This window comes from Stenella coeruleoalba (assembly GCF_951394435.1).
Source record: "Stenella coeruleoalba genome assembly, chromosome: 20".
Classification (NCBI taxonomy): domain Eukaryota; kingdom Metazoa; phylum Chordata; class Mammalia; order Artiodactyla; family Delphinidae; genus Stenella; species Stenella coeruleoalba.
Window position 1 is genome coordinate 56,939,948 of NC_137166.1, and position 18,696 is coordinate 56,958,643.

The window sequence follows — 18,696 nt, forward strand, 5'->3', positions numbered from 1 at the left end:
TATACAGTAGGACCTTGTTGTTTACCTATTTTATATATAGTACAGTAGTGTGTATCTGCGAGTCCCAAACTCCTAATTTATCCCTCCCCCCCACCTTTTCCCTTTGGTAACCATAAGTTTGTTTTCTATGTCTGTGAGTCTGTTTCTATTTTGTAAATATGTTCATCTGTCATATTTTAGATTACACATATAAGCGATATCATATGATATTTGTCTTTCTCTGTATGGTTTACTTCACTTAGTATGAGCATTTCTAGGTCCATCCATGTTGCTGCAAATGGCATTATTTCATTCTTTTTATGGCTGAGTAGTATTCCATTGTATATATGTATCACATCTTCTTTATCCATGCATCTCTCGATGGACATTTAGGTTACTTCCACATCCTGGCTATTGTAAATAGTGCTGCTGTGAACATTGGGGTGCATGTATCCTTTCGGATTATGGTTTTCTCTGGATATACTCCCAGGAGTGGGATTGCTGGATCAAATGGTAGCTCTATTTTTAGTTTTTTAAGGAACCTGCACACTGTTCTCCACAGTGGCTGCACCAGTTTGCATTCCCACCAACTGTGTAGGAGGGTCCTTTTTCTCCACACCCTCTCCAGCATTTATTATTTGTAGACTTTTTGGAGATGGCCCTTCTGATCAGTGTGAGGTGATAAGGAACAAGTTCTTTTGAATCGGCTAAGAAACATGAGAAGGTTGAATAGATGGGGAGCTGAGGTATAGCAACGTTCCAGGCTGATGCTGTGGAAAGCAGAGAGTCAGGGAACGGGCTGGTCCCTTCCTTGAGACCAGGATTATATTTAAAATTATTTGGATGAGCAGACGTGTTTTAGAGGGAGGGGAAGCCAAGTATAACCACTGTGTGGCTGGAGGAAGGGAAGAATAACAAAGTCCCAGCTGACGGGTCTGGGAGAAATGCCCAAACATCTCTCCCTCTCTGAACCTCAAGTTCCCTTTTTTCCCCTAAGTTCCCTTTTAAAGAAGGACTACAGTCCTGAGAAGACAAAGCTGGGAAGAAGACAGGATTGGGGTCCCAGGGGAAAGAGACCAGAGTAGAGCTCTGTTTTTAAAATATAGGTTTTATTATTATTCAGAAATGGGAGTGTCAACAGATCAGGAGACACATATCGTTGAAAAGACAGTTTATAGTTCACAGATCTCAAGAGAAATGGGCGTGCCACACCATGCAGGGCCACATGGGGAAGCACCATGTTCCATCAGGAGGTGAAGAGGGTGCACAGATGTGGGCAAGAGCCTTTACGGTGCTTTCCCTGGGGAAGGAATGGGTGAGGCAGGGAAAGAAGGCTTGGAATAGGCTAGTGTGAATAATTTCAGTGGGATCTAGAGACAGACGCTGTCTCTGGTTGTCTGATACCTGTCCAGAGTGTGAGAGCCCCATAGAGGAGGTGCTTGGAGGTGCGCAGGATGATTTGGTTTACATGTGAAGACCACACTCCCAGGTCAGTTATTTCCTATCTCAAGCCATTAACCAGCCCTGGGAGGGGCAGTTTCTCCAGTATCAGCAGGGTCTCAAGATGTCAAAGCATCAAATTTATTACTTAAAAAAAAAAAAACTTTGAAGAAGTTGCTTTTTATTGAAGTAGTACCTATTATTTTTAATAACCTGTTTTTCACCAATATAGAGTTAACTTATTTTTAAATGTAGTGTGTACTGGGATTCCCCTCTCTTTCATTATTAATGGAAAGTCTTAGAAAAATTAAAATATTAGATATGCCTATTAGCTAAATATAAAGTTCTTATTCTTTTTCATTATGGTTTATTACAGGATATTGAATATAGTTCCCTGTGCTATACAGTAAGACCTTGTTGTTTATCCATCCTATATGTAATACTTTACATCTGCTAATCCCAAACTCCCAGTCCTTCCCTCCTCTACCCCCGCTTCTCCTTGGCAACCACCAGTCTGTTCTCTGTGTCCATGATTCTGTTTCTGTTTCATACATAGGTTCATCTGTGTCATATTTTATTTTATTTATTTATTTTGCGGTACGCGGGCCTCTCACTGCTGTGGCCTCTTCCGTTGCGGAGCACAGGCTCCGGACGCACAGGCCCAGCGGCCATGGCTCACGGGCCCAGCCGCTCCGCGGCATGTGGGATCCTCCCGGACCAGGGCACGAACCCGTGTCCCCTGCATCGGCAGGTGGACTCTCAACCACTGCTCCACCAGGGAAGCCCCATCTGTGTCATATTTTAGACTCCACATATAAGTGATACCGTATGGGTATTTGTCTTTCTCTTTCTGGCTTACTTCACGTGGTATGATAATCTCTAGGTCCATCCATGTTGCTGCAAATGACATTATTTCATTATTTTTTATGGCTGAGTAATATTCCATTGTCTATATAAACCACGTCTTCTTTATCCATTCATCTGTTGATGGACATTTAGGTTGTTTCCATGTCTTGTCTACTGTAAATAGTGGTAAAGGATCAAATTTAAAAACTAGAAAACATGGTTATTACAAACCTTAATAAACAGTGACCATCAATTGGGAGACTGAGATTGATGTATACACACTACTATATATAAAATAAACAACTAATAAGGGATATATAATATCCCTTATTATATATATATATTATATATAATATATATATATAATATATATATAATATATATATATTAATTATATATAATATATATAATTAATATATAATAAGGGTATAGCACAGAGAACCCTACTCAATACTCTGTAGTGAGCTATATGGGAAAAGAATCTAAAAAAGAGTGGGTATATGTATATGTATAACTGACTCACTTTGCTGTCCAGCAGGAACTAACACAACATTGTAAATCAACTCTACACCAATAAAAAATTTTTAAAAAATAGTGGCCATCAATGCAAAACTGCACAAAGCCTGCTCTCTTGCTGGCATTTTCAGTCTGTACATCTGATACATTAATTTCACTGTTTAAGCCAAACTGAATTGCATTTCTTGTCTCTTGGAACTAGATGCATCCTGACAGAATTGTTTCTCTATTTTAAGTGCCCCCCCCCTTATTGAAGGTAAGCTCCGTGAAACCAGGAACTGGTGCTTGGTTATTCTTTTGCACCATTTCCCCGTGGTCTGGCATCACTAAGGAGACGCCATGTTAGCTGCTGTTGGGACGTGGTTTGTGTATTAATGTCTAACCCACAACACACCTGTAATCACCTTGAGAGATGGTGTGGTTTGCTTACCACCCAATCCTCCGGCCCTCAGCACAGTACCAGGCACAGAGTGGACCCTTGGGAGGAACTTATGGAATAAATGACTGAATTAGTGTGTTCTAAGTTCCATGAACATGGAGACTGGGTCCTTTTTTTCTCATCGCTTTACTTCCAGTGCCTAGCAGATTGTAGACACTCAGTAAGTACTGTGAGGGGATGAGCGTATAAACAAATGATTAAACAAATGAAGAATGGATGGTGGGAGACAGATGATATTTATGCCACTGGCACCTGCAGCTGCTGCTCGACTAAAAACTGAAAGTCTGCAGAAACCCCAGAGCCATCCTTCTGCCCATCTGCAAAGACTTAGGAAGCAATTCGAAGGGCATAAAAGATGCACGATTACTGGCGGGAATGTAAAATGGCACAGCTGCTGTAGAAAACAGTGTGGAGGTTCCTCGAAAAAATTAAGCATAGAATTACCGTATGATCCAGCAATGCCCGTTCAGGATATATGCCCAAAGAATTGAAAGCAGGGTCTCAAAGAGGTATTTGTACACCCATGTTCACAGCGGGATTATTCACAATAGCCAAGACATGGAAGCAACCCATGTATTTATTGAGGATAAATGGATAAGTGACATACAGTGTGTCCATATGATGGAATATCATTCAGCCTTAAAACGGGAGGGAATCCTGATGCATGCTACAAACGCTGACGACTTATGCTAAGTGAAATAAGCAAGTCACAGAAGGGCAAACATCATATAATTCCATTTATATGACGTACCTAGATGAGTGACAGTTATAGGGACAGAACAGTGGCTGTCTGGGGCTGGGGAAGGGGAGAGTAGGGAGTTAATATGGAATGAGTACAGAATTTCTGTTTGGGAAGATGGAAAAGTCCTGGAGATGGATGGTGGTGATGGTTTCACAACAATGTGAATTTATACTCAATCGTACAAGTCCATATACATAAAAATGGTTAAAACGATAAATTTTGTATGCATATTTACCACAATAAATTGTTTTTTTTTTCAATGTGCTTGAACTTCTGGTGAGATGTCTGCAGCTTTAAGAGTCTTCTCCAGGGCTTCCCTGGTGGCGCGGTGGTTGAGAGTCCGCCTGCCGATGCAGGGGACGCAGGTTCGTGCCCTGGTCCGGGAAGATCCCACATGCCGCGGAGCGGCTGGGCCCGTGAGCCATGGCTGCTGAGCCTGTGCGTCCGGAGCCTGTGCACCGCAACGGGAAGGGCCATAACAGTGAGAGGCCTGGGTACCACACACACACACAAAAAAGGGTCTTCTCCACACCCGATCCTGATCGGTTAGACGATTTGATGTCAGTAGCTGTATTTCCCCTCTGAAGCCTTTATGGGGTTTCTGCATCAGAAGCGCCCCCCGCGCCCCCCGCCCGCCCCGACTTTAGGCTGTCGCCATGGAAACTGCGCCTAGCATGGAGAAGGGGAGCGGGCTGTGAAGGAGCAGAGAGAGCCTTGGAGGCTGGGATTTTCCAGGCTCTGAACTCACACTGTATGCTTGCTTTGCAATAAACGAATGAATTGAAATATGGGTCTTTGTCCCCAGTAAAACAGTTTCCCTTCCTTCCTCAGAAGAGAAGGGCTTGCAGAGGTAATGCACACGGCAGTGTTCAGCCCAGGCCGCGATGCTGTATGAGGTGGTTTTCTCCGTGGGTTCTCCTCAGAGCGCCCCTTGCCTAGGGAGCTTGTGAAATAGATTCTCATTTAAGACAGAGTCTCTGGAGTTGATTTTCTTTGAGAAAAGTCTTTAGAAAAGGAATGAAATCATGACCCCTCTCCTCCTGAGCACGTTGGCTTCTAAAAACAGATTTTGTGCCACCGAAATTCGAGTCAAGTGCAGTTTTTGGCAAATTGTTTCAGTTCACTTATCTAACGGTGACCCCAACTGTGGACCAAAAAAGTACCTCTTTTTAAAGGAATTGTTCATCCACTCAGTCAACTGATGTATTGGTTATCTTTTGCTGTGTAACAAATTATCACAAACGGAGAGACTGGTAACTCCACTTATTATCTCAGCTTCTGTGGGTCTCATCAGCTGCAGTCAAGGTGTCGGCTGGTCAACCTCCACCTCCAAATGTTCTCCTAATTCATGAGCTAAATGCCCGATGGAGCCCGAGCTCTACACACTTTGCCATCAATCAAAAGGATTTAATGGTGATACAGCCGCTATGGAGAACAGGTTCCTTAAAAAACTAAAAATAGGACTATCATATGACCCAGCAATCCCACTACTGGGCATATGCCCAGAGAAAGTCATGCACCATGTTCATTGCAGCGTCATTTACAATAGCCAGGACATGGAAGCAACCTAAACGCCCAATGACAGACGAATGGATAAAGAAGATGTGGTACATATATACAATGGAATATTACTCAGCCATAGAAAGGAATGAAATTGGGTCATTTGTAGGGATGTGGATGGATCTAGAGACTGTCCTACAGAGTGAAGTAAGTCAGAAAGAGAAAAACAAATATCATATATTAATGCATATATGTGGAACCTAGAAAAATGGTACAGATGAACCGGTTTGCAGGGCAGAAATAGAGACACAGATGTAGAGAACAAACGTATGGACACCAAGGGGGGAAAGTGGCCGGGGGGGTGGGATGCACTGGGAGATTGGGATTGACATATATACACTAATATGTATAAAACGGATAACTAATAAGAACCTGCTATATAAAAAAATAAATAAAATAAAATTCAAGTAAATGAATAAATATATAAATAAAAGGATTTAATGGTTTTCTTGGAAGCAGCTCAACATGGCTAATGATTTGGAGACACCCATTTCCACTATATAAAAAGGCATCAAGTTAACAGTCTTTGTGGCAGATAGCACCTCTTGAACAGACTTAAGTAAATGTCCTTCTAATTCTAGGGCTCCCAGTCTTGTCCCACTGATTGTTAAAGGCAACAGCCCGTGGTTGTGAGCACCTATCATTGTGCCTGGCACATAGGAAGTGCTCAATTAATGTTTATTGAACTGAACACCTGAGCTGCATCCCACATGTAACTCTGAAGCAGCCAGAAGGATTTCACTGGGTCACATCGCAACTGAATTTGCACGTATGTACACAGCCGTGCACAGGTACCAGTCGCTGTCTGTAAAAGGCAGGATTGCGTCATCACTGTGAAAGGAATACCGTCGCGTCTTCAGGGTGTGGTCCATATGCCACATCTCTGGAGTCATCTCTGAATTTCATCCACACTGAAATTTGGTGGCCACCATCGCCTGTCGGATATGGTGCAGAGTGATCCTTACTCTGTGACCATAGGGAATCCATGGATTTTTTTTTTTTTTTTCAGGGAGCAAAATGGTCAAGTTTTCCTTTGAGAACATGTAGGAAGAGAGGAAAGCCAACAGAGGAGGTGAAAAGATGGGCAATGTGGCCTGATTTAGCAGCTCTCTTACAGGAGGAAACTTTAGGACTTGGTCGTGTTTGCAGGGGTGTGGGGGAGGAGAAGGCAACATTGACGCCCTGGTTTCATCCCTGTGCAGTTGGGCAAAAGATGACACCCTCTCCTGAGCTGGGATCGTGGATAAAAGTATCCAGATGCAGCGCTGATCTGGAGACACCTTTTGTGTTGAGGGACACCTGTCTTAGTTTGGGTCCCCCCCAAAGTAGGCCCTGACACGTGGTTTTATGTGCAGGTGGTTTATTTAGGTGGTGGTGCCGGGAAATACTGGCAGGGGAGTTGGGAAGAGCGACGAGGAGGGGAAGGCAGCTAACAGAGGCTGCAGGGTGCTCGAGCTACGAAAGAACACATTGGAGCTGACCCCAGAGGGAAACTCTAGGAAACTGTGTAGAGTACAAGCCCGAGCATTATCTCACCCAAAAGGAGAAAGATCTTGGATTAATTAAACATCAACCCCCGTTATCATGGGTAGGTGGGCTCCTGGTGACCTGGGCCCCTTTTCTACCATTATCTACCCATTTTCACCCTTCTGCTCCTTTCACTTCAGCCACACTGGCCTCCTTGCTGTCCCTGAGCTGTGCAAGCATGCTCCTGACTCAGAGCGTCTGTTTTCTGTTCTCTTGCCTGGAATGCTTTTCCACTCTGATATTCCTTTGTCTCCCTCCCTCCCTCCCTCCCTCCCTTCCTCCCTCCCTCCCTTCCTTCCTTCCTTCCTTCCTTCCTTCCATCCTATTCAAATATCACCACCCCAGAGGTACTTCTTGGCCATCTGATCAAAAATAGCTCACTCCCATTTGAGTTCTATCCCCTTAGCTTTCTTTATTATTCCTCACGGCCATCATCACCAACCAGCATTGCAGTGTGTTTTGTTTGTTGTCCATCTCACCCACTAGAATGTAAGCCCTATGGGAGTAGGGAGACAGTCTTTCTTGTTCTCTATTCTTTCACTAATGCCTATCACCGTGCCTGGCCCCTGTTAGGCACTTAGGAAATATTTGAATGAAGAAAGATGAATTGGATAGACTCCGAGTTCCTTGCAGGCAGAGTTTGTGACTCTTGCCCACCATGTCCTGCTCACGTGGAGATGGGAGCTTGGCACACAGTAGGGCTCCTTCAGTGTGTGCTGGAAAAATGAACGGTGGGAACAGATTACAAGCACCGATGTTTCCACAAGAAGTGTGGTTTCCAGCACAGTCTGCCAAGACTCAAGCAACTAATTATTTTCCTCCAGCAAACATCCTTCACGTTCAGAGACATTTTTAAAAATTATACTCACTTCACATTACGTACAGTTGAATTCACTCTTCTCCATGTAGAGTTCTACACGTTTTGACAAACGCACACAGTCCTCTAACCACCCCCGCAATTAACTCACCACCTTCAGAAATTCCCTTGCGCCCCTCGGCAGCTAAACACCCTCCTCTCACCCCTGCTGATCCATCTCCTGTCCCTATAATTTTGCCTTCTGCATATTGTCAGGTAAATGGAATCACACCACCTCGCAGGGTGATGTGGCTCATCCTCTTATTTCACGTCTGCTCAGATATTAGATCTTCCTTCATCCCTTAACTGCCAACCACCTGCTCCCCTGCCGCCACGCGCTTCCCCCTCCCAATTCTCCCACCTTCGTTTTGTTCCTAATCTTTCCCACCCACTGACTTTTTCCCTGTTTCCCCCACTGGAGTGAAGCCTCTAGAAGGGCATGGTCTTTGTCCTGTTCTCACCCAAATCCCGTGTGTAGCACAGCACCTAGCCCATTGCGGATACCCTCAATACTTGTTGAAGGAACAAATGAATGTTGGGAAGCAATAGAATGAATGAATCTTCTGATTGCCTAAGACCCAGGGGGGAGTCCATTTGGTGCCTGTTTTTACTTCCCTTTTTGGTCCCTATGTCTAGGACAGTGCCTGGCACACAGTGGGACTCAGGTGGTGTTTGTTGACTGACTCAATGAGTGAGTGATGAGGACAGGTAACGTTCATACTGCCGGGGCTTGCGGTAGATTAGCGATTCCTTTAAAAAGTCTGCAGGGCTTCCCTGGTGGTGCAGTGGTTGAGAGTCCGCCTGCAGATGCAAGGGACATGGGTTCGTGCCCCGGTCCGGGAGGATCCCACATGCCGCGGAGCGGCTGGACCCGTGAGCCATGGCCACTGAGCCTGCGCGTCCGGAGCCTGTGCTCCGCAACGAGAGGCCACAGCAGTGAGAGCCCGCTTACCGCAAGGGAAAAAAAAAAAAAAGTCTGCAGAGGGAGTTCCCTGGCGGTCCAGTTGTTAAGACTTCGCCTTCCAGTGCAGAGGGTTTGGGTTCAACCCCTGGTTGGGGAACTAAGATCCCACATGCCTTGCGGCCAAAACAACCAAAACATAAAATAGAAGTAATATTGTTAACAAATTCAGTAAAGACTTTTAAAATGGTCCACATCAGAAAAATCTTTAAAAAAAAAAAAGGTCTGCTGAGCCAGACTGAGCGGCCATTCCTCCTCCCCCACCCCGACCCCCGTTTCCCCCACTGTTCTGCAGCACTCTTTTTCATTTTAATGCGCATAAAGGACTTAACTGGACCACTGCTGTCCAGCCAGCAGCCTGGAGAGTTTATGATAATTCTCCCGTCCCCCTCCCCAACCCTGGCTGGAAGTTTGATCATCCAGTCTGTGCTTCTTGGACAGTGACTGGCTGAGGCTGTTGCCATGGAAACTGCAGCTGGAGCTGGGGAGCCTCAGAGACTGGAAGTTTCCATGATTTGGCTAAAGATTTTGTGTGGTTTAATAATGGTGGTGGTCCAGCAAGTAATAGGAACTTAATAAATGTTTGTGAATGAAGAGATAACTGTATCTTGAGGGGTCACCTAGTGGGTGGTGGAGGGAGGGCCGTCACATACCTCATTTCTACTTGTACTTCGAAAATCTTCTCATTGTGGGAGTGGAAATCTATATAGTCAGCGTTTGAATTCATGCATCCATCCACTGACCCATCTGCCCCCCCCATATTAATTATGTTTTTTATTTTCTGTATCTTATGATGCTTTGACATCTGGTGGGGGGCGGGGGGAGCTGCTCACAGACCCCAGGGGAGACTGCCCCTTGAAGGGCTGCCTAAGCCCTAAAGGTAATAACAGCTCGCCTACAAACATCTTTTATGTGCAGACCAGCAAATCCAAAGCCCATAGCCCCAACCGTCTTCTTCACCTGACCCTCACACACCAAGCCCCTGTTTCCTGACCTGAATCATCCCAGGGCCGGGTACCAGGCACTGGAGACCACCCCCTACAGCCCAAAGCCTGAGGAATTATTCAAACTAGCCGACCATAAGCTGTTCATCCTCTCCTGCTTTGCCTTTCCCATGGAAACCCCAGTGAAGGATCTGGCTAGACTTTCCCCTCCTTCCTGCCTTCTGTCTCCTGGCCCCTGGGGCCTCCCCTGTGGCCCTGAGTGGCTCGTCCCTTCCTTTAGGGAATGTAAGTGATAAAAATCTTTCAATGGCCTTAGGCTCTCTGTAGTCGCTCAGTGACCCACATAAATCAAACCTCCCCTGGGTACCAGTGAGAACAGCCCCCAACACCCACCCACCCTCTCACCTGCTGAGACCTTTACTCTGGTCTTCCTGAGATTTTCCCATAATTTGGTCCCACCTTCATGCGGGTCTTTGCTCCAACATCACTGCCTATGACCACCAGAGCTAAACCAGAGCAGCGCCCCCCTTTCCCTCTCTATTTTTTTCACCCCAAAGCCTTGCTTCCCCTGACATCATAATATTACTATTTATCTCACACGGTAACCCACCCTCTGTGTCAATATCCGTCTGCTTCTGGCTGTGGGGCACACAGACCCTCGTCGCCAGAAGACAGTGCTTACATCAGCAGCTTTCTGAAACGTGTGATTTCTTTCAGAGTCCACGGAGGTCCAAATAGTAAAATTTTGACACTGTCCTAAAATGCATTTATTTTATTTTTTAAAACTTTAGTTATTATTTTTTAAAATTTTATTTATTTATTTATTTTTGGCCACGCCAAAATAATCTTATTTCCCAGACCAGGGATCCAACCCGTGCTGCCTGCAGTGGAAGCGCAGAGTCTTAACCACTGGATCACCAGGGAAGTCCCCAAAAAATGCATTAAAAAAAAAGACAACTTAACTGTTGTATTAGTTACATATAACAAAATGCAGCCATTGCCAGCGTGCAACCAATGGGTTTTGACAAATGTACGCAAGTGTGTAATCAACCCCACAATCAAGAGGTATGACATTCCAAGGGCTTCCCTAGTGGCACAGAGGTTAAGAATCCACCTGCCAATGCAGGGGACACGGGTTTGAGCCCTGGTCCGGGAAGATCCCACATGCCACGGAGCAACTAAGCCTGTGCACCACAACGACTGAGCCTGCGCTCTAGAGCCCGCGAGCCACAACTACTGAGCTCCCGTGCCACAACTACTGAAGCCTGTGCTCCTAGAGCCTGTGCTCTGCAGCAAGAGAAGCCACCGCAATGAGAAGCCTGCACACTGCGACGAAGAGTAGCCCCCACTCGCCACAACTAGAGAAAGCCCGCACGCAGCAACGAAGATCCAACACAGCCAAAAATAAATTAAAAAAAATAAATTTATTTAAAAAAATATGTAGGACATTCCATAGATGCATTTTTATGAAGAATAAACAGTCCATGTGTCACTGGTGAGGCACTGCTTATCTGATGAGGATTGACCGCCACCCACCCCGTCATCTCCTGGAGGGGCTGTGTGTCTCTCTCTCTTCTAACATAGTGTCCTACTCAGGGTGGACCCACAGTGAATATTTGTAGGATGAATTATCAGATGGAAGCCTCTCCAAGCAGACCCTAATCTCTACAAGAAAATAAAAATAAGGGAGGAAAATAATTTTCTCTCTACCCTTTATGTTCTTGACTTAAAGACCCCTGTAATAAAAGATTAACAACAGAAAAACAGAAGTTTATTAACATGGGAGATACCCAGGGGAAAATGAATAACTCCCTGAGGTGGCCTAGAATTGGGGCTTAAATACCATCTTAATCGGAGAAGTGGAGCTGGATGGAGTGAATGATTTTCAGGAAAGATGAATGTGCCCTTAGAAGAATAGTCAAGCAGTATGACAAGATAGTTTGTGACAACGTTTGTCTGGGTGTGGTGTCTGTGTCGAGTCTCCTCTTTGTGACAAGAAGTAGTCTTTCCTGGTTGACGAAATGTCCGGGAGGGGATTTCTGACAAGTGAGTTACCTTTGGGGGATCTGTCTTTAGGCAGATAAGGGAGTTCAGAGAAAGCTTGTCTCTGCATTTGCTGTTTTCAAGTGCCTGCAGCTCAGTGAACTAATACACCAAAGTCCCATTATTGGGGGTGGCATGTCCTGAACTCCTACGGTCATACTTTGGGGTGGCCTGTTCTGCTGTCCCCCAACATCATGTAAGTTTTTCTTACCAGGGCCTGGCACATTGACTTACCAGAGCAGATACCCAATAAATATTTGTTGAACGAATAAGTGAAAGAACGGATGAAAATATAGCGAGGACACTGAATGTTTATGTCCCTGGCCACAGCCAATATTCAATCTGTTGCCATGGAAACTACTGTTAAAAGGTGGAAGTGGAGGTAGCTGATAATCAGCAGAGGATGGAATATTCCAGAATCTTGTATCAGACCGAGTTTACATTTAAAATCCCAGCCTGGAGTTCTCTAGTTTCACATTCATTATTTGTGAATAAATAATAATGTGTGTTCTTCTCTTGAGCGCTGCCGATGGGAATGTAAAATGGTGTAGCTGTCGTGGAACACAGTACGGAGAACCCTCAAGAAATTAAACGTAGAATGACCGTATGATCCAGCAATTCCACCTCTGGGTATACGTACCCAAAAGAATTGAAAGCAGGGACTCAAAGAGATATGTGGGCATCCGTGTTCATAGCAGCACTAGTCACAGTATCCAAAAGGTGCAGGCAACCCAAGTGTCCGTCAGTAGACGGATGGATACACAAAGTGTGACATATACATGCAATAGAATATTTATTCAGCTCAAAAAGGAAGGAAATTCTCACTTGCGCCACATTAAAAGGTGACCCTTGAGGACATTATGCTGCATGATATAAGCCGGTCACAAAAGGGCAAATACTGCATGAGTCCACTTACATGAGGTCCCTGGTGTAGTCAGATTCACAGACAGAAAGTAGAATAGTGGGTGCCAGGGGCTGGGGGGGGGCAGTTTTTGTCTAACGCAGACAGAGTTTCAGTTTGGGAAGATGAAAAGAGTTCTGTGGATGGGTGGTGCTGGTGGGTGCACAACACTGTGAACGTACTTAATGCCACGGAACTGCACGCTTAAAAGTGGATAAGATGGTAAATTGTATGTTCTATGCATTTTCCATAATTTTAAAAACGAATATAAAAATGTGCCTCCTTGGCAGGTATTTCCGTCTCTCTGAGCCTTTCCTAGTCGAACTTCTTATTTGTAAAGTCAGAATGTTAATCAGTCCTACCTTGTAGGATAATGAAAACACGGCGTCAAACACGCAGCCCAGCATCTGATAAACTACAATTTGGTAAATAGGTGGTTATGGGGTGACTTTGGAGAACTTTCCTTAAAAACGAAGGTTCCGGGACTTCCCTGGTGATGCAGTGGTTAAGACTCCGCGCTCCTCAGTGCAGCGGGACCGGGTTCGATCCCTGGTCAGGGAACTAGATGCCACACGTATGCTGTAACTAAGGAGCCCGCCTGCCGCCACTAAGACCGGCGCAACCAAAGAAATAAATAAAATATTTTTAAAAAATAAAAATGAAGGTTCCACTTATCAAGGTTATTTTTCCTGCAACACCATGTATTCCTCCCCTACACACCCCAGTTGCTTTCTTTGGAGAAGCAACCCCTCATCATCTTAGCACATAGACTTCTAACACTGGGGTCTGTGCCAACTTGTGTGCAGGCCCTGTAGACACGGCTTTCTAGTTCTGGACTAAAACGTGGTTGACGGGAGCATCCTGATGAGGTGAAAAACATGGGCCATGGAGGCCAGGTGGCTTCCATTAAACCCTGCCCATTCTAGATGTGTTTTACATATATATATATATATATACACACACACACACATACATATACACACAGTGGAATAGTACTCAGCCATAAAAAGAAGGAAATAATGCCATTTGCAACAACTTGGATGAACCTAGAGATTGTCATACTAAGTGAGGAAAGTCGGAAACAGGAAAAACAAATACCATAAGATATCACTTACATGTGGAATCTAAAATATGACCCAAAGACCCTATCTATGAAACAGAAACAGACTCACAGACAAAGAGAACAGACTTGTGGTTGCCAAGGGGGAAGGGGGTTGGAGGAGGGAAGGGTTGGGAGTTTGGGGTTAGCAGATGCAAACTATTACATATAGGATGGATAAACAGCAAGGGCCTATTGTATAGCACAGGGAACTATGTTCAGTATCCTGGGATAAACCATAATGGAAAAGAACATATATATGTATAAATGAGTCACTTTGCTGTACAGCAGAAATGAACACAACATTGTAAATCAACTATACTTCAATAAAACTAAAAAAAAAACAAAACAGAACCCTGCCCCTTCTAGTGGCATAATGTTGGACAGACTGCTCAACCTCTCTGTGCCTCAGTTTCTGCACGTCCAAATGAGGGATAATAATGTTTTCCACCCTATAGGCTTGTTGAATTTCTTGTAAAGAATTTACAACAGTACCCGGTACATCATAAGGACCCAGCTGATTTTAGATACAGTAATTGTCCATTTCTGTCCACTCATTGCTCTGAAGCCATGGAGCCTCCTTCAGCTCAGGAGATGGCAACACCGTCCCCCCACAAAGTATGTTCACTGTGTCTGCTTCCACCCCCATCACCCATCATCCATGACTGGCTTATTTATCTGGGGATGCCCACCCCAGATGGAGACCACAGCAGGGAGAAGGTACTGAATGCTTATTTGATGCTCCTGAAAAGCATTTATCAAGGAACGAAATTGTGTCATTTGTAGAGATGTGGATGGACCTAGGGTCTGTCATACAGAGTGAAGTGAGTCAGGAAGAGAAAAACAAATATCGTATATTAACGCATATACGTGGAATCTAGAAAAATGGTGCAGATGAACTTATTTGCAAAGCAGAAATAGAGACAGAGACGTAGAGAACAAACGTATGGACACCAAGAGGGGAAAGGGGGTGGTGGTGGGATGAATTGGGAGATTGGGATTGACATATATACACTATTGATACTATGTATAAAATAGATAACTAATGAGAACCTACTGTATAGCACAGAGAACTCTACTCAATACTCTGTGGTGACCTAAATGGGAAGGAAATCCAAAAAAGAGGGGATATATGTATACGTCTGGCTGATTCACTTTGCTGTATAGCAGCAACTAACACAATATTGTAAAGCAACTATACTCCAATAAAAATTAATTTAAAAAAAGAAAGGCGTTTATCTTTTGATGATCTGATTGATATCCATAATCTCCTAATAACCATGAGCTCCGTGAAAGCAGGGAGCGTGTCTGTTTTGGTGCACCTAGCTCAGGGCCTGACTCCTAGTAGGAACCCAGTTAGAATCAATAGTCATCAATGATTAAGAAAGCCCAGTGTCTCATGAGGCTTTGCATAAGCTGCCCGCCATGTGGACCTCGCCTCCTAACACTCTGTGTCCCTCGCTGGCTGCCATGGAGTTCCTTGCACATGCCTTGCATGTTCCTGCCGCAGGACCTTTGCACTTACCATTCCCTCTGCCTAGATCTCTCTACTTTTAAAGAGTCCCATGTTTCCTTGACCTTATTCAGCTTTCTGCTCAGATGTTACCGCTTCCTTAGCATGCATCTAAAACAGCTCTTCCCTTCAGAGATCTCGTCAGCCTTTTTTTTTTTTTATTTTTATGGGAGTATAGTTGATTTACAAAGTTGTGTTTGTTTCAGGTGTACAGCAAAGTGACTCAGTTACACATATACATATATCCACTCTTTTTTAGATTCTTTCCCATATAAGTCATTACAGAATATTGAGCAGAGTTCCCTGTGCTATACAGTAGGTTCTTATTAGATATCTATTTCATATATAGTACTGCATATATGTCAATCCCAATCTCTCAATTTATCCCTCTCCCCCCACCCCCTGGTAACCATAAGTTTGTTTTCTACATCCATGACTCTACTTCTATTATGTAAATAAGTTCATTTGTACCCTTTTTTTTAGATTCCACATATAAGCAATATCATATGATATTTGTCTTTCTTTGTCTGACTTACTTCACTCAGTATGACAATCTCTAGATCCACCCATGTTGCTGCAAATGGCATTATTTTGTTCTTTTTTATGGCTGAGTAATATTCCGTTGTATTTATGTACCACATCTTCTTTACCCATTCATCTGTCAATGGACACTTAGGTTGCTTTCACATCCTGCCCATTCATCTGTCGATGGACACTTAGTTTGCTTCCACATCCTGCCTATTGTAAATAGTGCTGCAGTGAACACCAGGGTGCATGTATCTTTTCGAATTATGGTTTTCTCCGGGTATATGCCCAGGAGTGGGATTGCTGGGTCATATGGTAGCTCTCGTCAACCTTTGATGTTATATTAATACTTCGTTCATTGTGCGTCTCCCTTGCACCAGTGCAGACCTCACAATGCAGAGGTTTGGCCCCTCTTCCTCCCTGCCATTTCCCCAAAGTCTAGGATGCTACCTGTCTCCTGGAAGATGCACATCATTCTTGTTCAATAAAGGACCTGACGTTGGGGATGAATGAACATTTCTCCTGCAGGGACAAAGCACAGGGTAGCGGCCTGTTGGTCTGACATTTATTCTCTGCCCCAAGACAAGGGCTTGGCGTGCAAAAGAGCTCGATGGCTATCTATTGAACCACCTGATGAATTCTGAGGGCGGATAACGCTGTTACGGCTGGAGGACTGTGGGAGACTCATGCGTTCTAACCGACTCTGCAGAAACTCTCACATGCACGTTTTTGTTCTGCTGCAGACCCCCTCACATGAGCGTTTTTGTTCTTCCGCAGACCCCCATTCAAAAGCACCTAAAGGTGGTTGCAGCAGCCTGTTCTGAATCCCCAGCCCTGCTCCCCTGAGGCCCACCACCATCTCTCAATGAGATTCATCCACCGGTGTGACCCTCTCCCTCCCAAGATTGCTGATCTGCCCTTAGCAACAGAGAGAGGCTCAGACCATCACCATGGAAACTGCAGCCACGAGGAGAAGGGGAGGGGCTGAGGAAGGGGCCCGGGGAGCCCAGCGAACTGGAATTTTCCAGTCTTTGGAGTCCGTTGTGAACCCTGACGTGGCACACAGTGTGCCTTCCTTAAATATTTGTTGAAATAATGAATGGCTGAACCACAAAGCATATGGTGGGGAGTTCCCCACATTCCCACTGCCCATTTAAGCCCCTTTGCAGTAAACTGAAAGTTGGCATCAGTGAGATCTGCATTTATTGAGTCTTTTCTTGGTTCAGTTTCCATCTTAGTGAAACTCAAAACCATCAGTCAAGTGTTAACATTTATCAAGCAGGCTAAGGGCTTGCTGTGGACTGAATGCTTGTGTTCCCCCAAATCCACATGTTGAAGCCCTAATTCCCAGTGGGATGGTGTTTGGAGGTGGGCTTTGTGGAGGTGATGAGGTCATGTGGGTGGAGCCCTCATGATGAGATTAGTGCCCTTCTAAGAAGAGACACTGGAGAGATGATTTCTCTCTCCATCAGGTGAGGATACTGGGAGAGGGGAGTAAAATAGAGTTTTCCCAGAACCCAACCAGGCTGGTACCTGACCCAGGACTTCCCAGCCTCCAGAACTGTGAGAAATAAATGTCACCCAGCCCATGGCATTTTGTGATGAGAGCCCAAACTCAGCTCTGCAGACCCTCAGCCCATGGCTCTTTCCTACAATCCCCACACCAGCCCCCTAAAGCCAAGCTGAATTCCAAATTCCATACTTATTACCTTGTAACTGAGGAAGAGAAGGGTTGCCACGGACACAGCACAAGGTGGTCAGTGTCCTGGAGACCCAACCATCTGCAAACCATAGGCTATTTAAATGCTAGCCATCTGTTTTGCAAATTGTTTCCTGGGATTCCATTTTTCACCAGTGTTTCTCGAGCTTTCTTTCTCTGAGAGGCCTCCCTCTAGTCACCCTGATCAGGTCTTTCTGTGTAGTCTTTATTTTTGCCGCCTTTTACCTTGAAAAAATCCAGTCTAAAATGCCCTGGCTTTTGTCGTCCTAACAGTAAGATATCTATTTGAATTAATCAAATGTTTATATTAAAGATCTCATTCAACTGTTGTTTTTATTTTTTTGAGGCTATGGATTTTAAGGTGCAAATTATCACAGGCACCATTATAAAAGAAAAATGCTGTCTACTAAATTATGGCAAAAATGTTAAAATCTGAAAAATATACCTTGGAATAAATGAGACCTTCTTCTTCTCCTCCTCCTCCTCTTTTTTTTCTTTTCTGAACATTTTCTACTTCTTTTTTTCTTGTCTAGGGCATTGCTGTGTGATTTTGGGTGCTGTGTGGTCAAAGCTCACTCTACCACCTGATGCTTACTAGAGCATCAATAGATAATGGCTGAATGAGTGGATGAATGAAGGAATACATTTTGCCTCTGAAAAACTGGGGTCATAATGTTTTTATACTGTTTGCCTTCCTGTCTCTCTCTCTCTCTCTTTTTTAAACTCAATTACAGCATAAACACGTCCCAGATCGTTAGGTGGCCGGGTACTCAGTAAGCATTTAACAAACATTTGTGGTCATTATTATCATTATTGTTGCTGTTACCAATATTTAAGGTTGCCAGACTTAGCAAATAAAACTACAGGATGCTAGTTAACTTTGAATGTCAGATAAACAACAAATACTTTTTGAGACTGCATAATTGATTACATTGCTACAATGAACACATACACAATGCAGAACTTTACAGTATCAAAACTTACACAAGAATTTTGTCAAAAAAACAACAACAAAAAATTTCATCAAAAGATCAGTGCCCAGAATCACAATGATGTTCTTTCATTTATTCTAAAACGTATCTCTT